We start from the raw sequence: 5,962 nt of genomic DNA, 5'->3' as shown, positions 1-5,962 counted from the left end.
ATTATTTAATAAAGGTTGTGAGAATGATTCTCATGATGACACATAAGTAATGACATTTTGGTTAATCACACATAGAGATAAGGTTAATTGTTAATAATGTTCCTCAAATAATAAAAAAGAGATTTTATGATTTAGTTGAAATATTTTTTTGTTAACAACATTTGTTATTATTTTTTAACATTTTTAAAGTAATATAAAGCTTTAAAATGTAAAATTTAGAGTTTTAAAATGTTTTATTTTAATTATTAATAGTTTCATTTAAGTTGTTTTGTAAAATTTTAGATATATATGACAAATATTCAACTAAAGTTGATGGAATTGAGTATATCATGTCCTTTTCAGATCCTAAATACCCGAACCCGACCCAGACCCGATATGGACCCGAAAAATTACGGATATTTTATGGATATTTTAATTATAGACCCGAACCGACCCGGATCCGAAAAGAACCGACCCGAACCGGAAATTTCTAAGTACCTATTGGGTCTAAATATTTAGGACCCGAAAAGATCCGGACCCGAAAGGAACCGGCCCGAACCCGATCTGAAAACCCGAACGCCCATGCCTAATAAAGAATATGTTCATTCTATAGTATAAGCTGATCGATGTGGCAGGTTCTTCATAAAATGACATTATTATCTTTTAGAGAGCGCGTGGACGTGTAGAAGAGAAAGCAAGTAAAAAATATACTATACTATATTATTTACGGTATGGACGTGTAGAAGAGAAAGCAAGTAAAAACTATACTATACTATATTATTTACAGTATGGACACAGTTGTAAGGTAGCAGATGAAATGACATTGTTGGGAGTAGGAAACGAACCTACACATGAGGAAGAGATGACGATTGATGACTGTGGTGGAAGAAGAGAAGATAGTGACAACGCTGAAATAATCAATAGTATTAATGGGTGACGATGGAACGCTTGACATGAATGAAGAAGAGAAAAAGAAGAAGAAAAAATGAGCTAAGAGAAGAGAAGGTTGAGGAGAAGAGTGAAAAATAAGAAACAAACGTGAAGAATAAATATTGTACTAGACTATACTTTGACGATAATATAGAATAGTATACTATAATATTAACAAGAATTTTCGCAAGAATTTGTGTATATTCTTCGTGTAAATGTATTGTTCCTGAAGAAAATGGTGGATGCTTTATATATTAATTGTTGTCTTTACAAAACTCTAAACTTCAGATTCATTTCAGTGGCATACAACCTTTAATACCATAAATCTGCATTCAACTCTATTTGTTACAACACTATAGAATAAAACATATTAACAAAGAACATTATTTTTCTTCTTCAATGCAACCCACCATTTAATTTTGGGATGTTATTAGTGGCGACGGTGATGAAAAATAAGACAATGGAGTTGATGGCGTAGTGAAAGAGAAGAATCCGAAGGCGAACGAGATACACTTTGCTGAAGAGGAAAAGAAGAATTGTAGCATACTATACTGTAATTATAAAATAAAATAGAATATGTTACACAACATTACTCTTCATCTTCCCCAATTCAATCCACCCTCTGCTTTTTCGTCGCTATCTCCAACCAACAAACCAAACACCTTGCATATACAATCACCCACAGATACAACCGCCACAACCAATCACCGCAAGAACCATAAATAGCTTCTCGAATGCCCTCACCCCTCTCATTCATCGTCTCTCTTCTTCCTTTATGATCCGTCGTCTGTGTTCATAGTTTTTTTAAAGTGAAAGAAATCTTTTCAATTGAAGAAGACACATCGAAATCAGACTCTTTTCACCCGCATAGATAAGGGTATGTTCGTCATTTTGTAGATTAATATGTATAATATCATAACCAAACTTTCTTATGGGTAGAAACTTTGTTTTTGATTTTCTTATGTGTTTGTCGCCTAATTCCCCTTAAGAGAAAAGCTACTAACCTTTCCAAAGTTGCAAGAATTTATACTTTTTGCACCCATAATATCTATTTATTTCATTTTAGCCCCAACACTTTTGTTCACACGGATTTCAAATCGGGTCGGGTTATTTAATTGAAGGAGTCTATATCCCATCGCGACTAGAAATAGAAACTCACCCAGGTTATAGAGTCCCGCACGAGATTTCGTTGTCTCTGATTATCGTTTTGGGGGTTCGACGAGTTATAAAAAGATAGTACAAGGTGTTATAAAAGCAATACAACTTCAAATTTACAGCATTACAACAAAAACACCAACAATGTATAATAGAACCAAAAGTACAAACACAACACTTTGACCAACCAATCATCGGAGTACAGATTTACAAGACATTTAAAGAAACAACGTTGAAGGAGACAGTATTTAACGAACAGTGATGATGCCACCGAGATGGTTCAACCAATCTTTTCCATGAACCATATGTGTTTGTTTGTGTGAAGTGAAGAAGATATATCCGATCACCAATCCACAGAATACACCTGGTCCGAAGGCTATTGCAGCAGCTTTCCAGCTCAACGCTTCTTCTGACTCTTCGGATTGATGTGAATCCCCCGATGTAGGATGAGGAACATGGATCGGTCCACAAATTTCCTCAAGACCATAGAGTTCAAGATTGTCCTCGAATGAAGAACAATGTTGCCTTTGAAACTGAGTGCTTCTTGGAACAGGACCTTGGAGAAGGTTGTGGGAGAAGTCCAAGTATGACACGAAGGAGAGGTTGGCAAGATCCCGAGGAATATTACCCGAAAGCTTGTTGTGAGAGAGGTCTAGTGCCTCTAGATTTGTTATATTTGCCAAGGATGATGGGATACTGCCTGTAAATGCATTTCTTGAAAAATTGACATGACGCAGTTCCTTCAACATGCCAATTGATTTAGGGATCCGTCCCGTAAATTTGTTTCCAGAAAAATCGATGGCTTTAAACATATATAAGATCTTTGGAAACTCTGTATCGACACCTTTATACATCATATCCATCGAATCCTCATACATGCTTAGTTCGCCCATGTGTGACATAAATGTATCTATGCCGTCACTAGACATTACACTTTCCTTTTCCCCCACTGATGCCATTTCACGCCAGTTCACAAAATAATCTTGTGGCAGTGTTCCACTGAAGCTATTGTTCGATAGGTCAATGACTCGCAGACTCGGAAACCCCAAATGTGACGAGACCGGACCATAAAATGCATTTGATCCGAGAAACAAAACACTTAATGATCCCAAAGATCCAAACCAAGATGGAAAGGTGTCTTTGAACTTGTTTCCTTTCAGATTCAGATATTCCATAGACGTGCAGTGGATCAAAGATTTTGGAAGCTTCCCCGATAACTGGTTACGGCTAACGTCTAGCGACCGTAACTTGGTGGCATTGGTAAAGATGTCTGGAAGGAATCCACTCAAGTTGTTGTTTCTTAGAATTATAACACCAAGAGAAGCAGTACAATTCATCAAACATGAAGGAATGGAACCAGAGAGATGGTTGTTTGACAGATCCAAGAAGATCAATGATGAATGCTTACAGATCCAACGGGGTAATGATCCATGGAGTGAATTTGAACCAAGATCAAATTGGACTGGTCCATGCAATGAATTTGAAGTAAGATCATAGTCACTTTCACTGACGACAGCTTGCGGTAATTCCTCGAGGCTACTGAAAGAATTATGAGAAAGCGTCAAGGTGTATATCCTCCACAAGAAACTAGGTACTTGACCTTCCAACTTATTGTAGGAGAGATCTAGATGTCTGAGGAAGGCTAATTTGTACATAGATCCAGGGATTGGCCCAGTGAAACTGTTATTGCTAAGATCTATAAACTTGAGTTTGAGAAATTGAGATATATCTTCTGGAATTGGTCCGTCGAAGTTGTTAGAAGCAAGGTCTAGCGTGCCTAACTCAAAAGATGAGGATGTATTCCCAAACTCTAAGGGTCCCTCTAATTGGTTTTCACTCAAATAAACCTCTCGTAAGGAAGGAATTGTAAACAGAGATGTAGGGAAAGTCCCGACAAAAGAGTTACTACTCACTCTAAATACCTCCAAGTTATGGAGTCCACTCATGTTAGATGGAAGCTTGGATTTGAAGTGATTATCGGAAATGTCTAAATAGGACAAGCTGGTTAAATTTGATAGTATAAGAGGTAAATCTCCACCGGAGAATTGATTACCTGTGAGAAGTAAATAGGACAGCTTGTTGAAATTGGCAAATGAACTAGGAATGGTACCATTCAGCTTATTTGAGTAAAAACTGATAATTTTTAGCTGGTTTAGATTGCCAATTGAAGGCGGAACTTCACCTATCAAGCCATTATTGTCACTAAGATCAAGAACTGTGAGACGGGACAAGTTTCCTAGGGAAGATGGAATTTTACCTCCTAAGTCATTATGAGAGAGGTCAAGAAAACTGAGATAAGAAAGGTTTCCTATAGAGGATGGAATTTCACCTGTCAAGAAATTATTATCAGAAATGTTAAGATGTCTGAGCTGAGAAAGGTTTCCTAGTGAAGAAGGAATTTCTCCTATGAGATCGCAACTGTAAAGGGTTAGGTGGTGAAGATGATGGAGTTTTAAAAGACTAGTGTTTGCTTTCAAAGAGCCATTAAGATAGGTGTACTCAAGGAAGAGTGATATCACCTCACTGGAATGAGCGTTGCATGTGACACCTTTCCAGGAACAGTGATCACTGCTTGTGTTCCACGAACTTAAAGGGGCTTCAGAAGGAGCACGTGGGTCTGATGCATTGAACGGAAACTCATTTTTGAACTCCAAAAGAGCATCCCTTTGGTGCGTAGGAGAAGCAAGAGTGTTGATTATAACGGAAAGAAAGAAGAAGAAAAAAGATTGGTTCGGAATCATCATCCTTCTGTTTTTTTTTTTTGTTTCTGAAGTTTGTGTGGTAAGTAATGAGTTTGTGTAAGGCTTATGGGGCTCATTTAAAGAGCTTTGGCTTCTCAAGTCTTGCGTCATCTCTCTTGTTGGATTTTTCAGTTGATTTGTCAACTCTTCTGTGATCACCACTTGGCTCATAAGTCTAAAACGTTGACTAATTCCTTCCTTTCATTTGCGGCACGCCATTATTTTAAGCCACTTAAATTATTGTGGTTTTTCTATAGACATGACAATAACATTCTTCTTCGATAGTCAAATATTTGACGCATTGGATATGGAAGCTGAGCCCACAGTCTAATTTCTCAACCTGGCCATCTCTATCATACTCATGCTGTCATCAGAAAATAATAACATTAATATCAATTTGAAACTCACGATAGTTCAAGCTTTTGTTAGAGTTTTGAGAAGATATTGATTGACTGATCAATCTGGACTTTACCTGACTGGCAGATACTGCATTTTCTATCAGTAGGAGTATGTGATAGGGAGGCATTATCTATTTGTGTTATCTGCCTGATGTTAATGGTGCAGGAGTTAGATATATCACAGGATTCCATTCTACAGAACGATATGGTTGTAGAGTCACTGACCAGATCTTGAGCCTGGTTCCTTACATTGAGGTTTTGTGCCTACTGAGGATACATCTCTTGCTATTATTAAAACTTTGATAATTCGGTCTATATGATTTGCTTAGTCTGAATCTATGTTTTACCATGAGCAGAATTTCAGGACAACATTAAGATGCATGTCAAATCTCTTATAAACACAAAGAGTTATAAGAACAACTTTTTTTATTAGCTTTAGAAACTAGTCAAAACTAAATCTCTCAATATGTTTCACTTAGATCATATGGAACACCTCTCCATTAGACCTATATTTATATGAAAGACAATTCCCTTTAACATGTGGGATATGGAAAACACAAACCTAACCTAAATAGAAACTTCTTTTTCCTATTTCTAGGTTTCTTTATTGTGCTTATTTTAACATATTAAACATCTAATAATATGTTAAGTTTCCACAAGCTTGGAATTATCCAACATTCACCCCCTTAATTCCAACTTGAATTAGGGAGATCAATTTCTTGAACTCCGATTAAGCTCCTCATTTGCTTGAACATAATC

At 36.7% G+C, this 5,962-nt stretch overlaps 1 pseudogene; it reads right to left on the bottom strand.

Annotated features, from left to right (window-relative positions):
* Window positions 1-2,193: 2,193 nt before the first annotated feature.
* Window positions 2,194-4,780, bottom strand: LOC106344156 (annotated as a pseudogene).
* Window positions 4,781-5,962: the final 1,182 nt, after the last annotated feature.

The sequence above is a fragment of the Brassica oleracea genome, chromosome C5, assembly GCF_000695525.1.
Source record: "Brassica oleracea var. oleracea cultivar TO1000 chromosome C5, BOL, whole genome shotgun sequence".
NCBI classification, from domain to species: domain Eukaryota; kingdom Viridiplantae; phylum Streptophyta; class Magnoliopsida; order Brassicales; family Brassicaceae; genus Brassica; species Brassica oleracea.
This window is presented reverse-complemented; position numbering and strand designations above follow the sequence as displayed.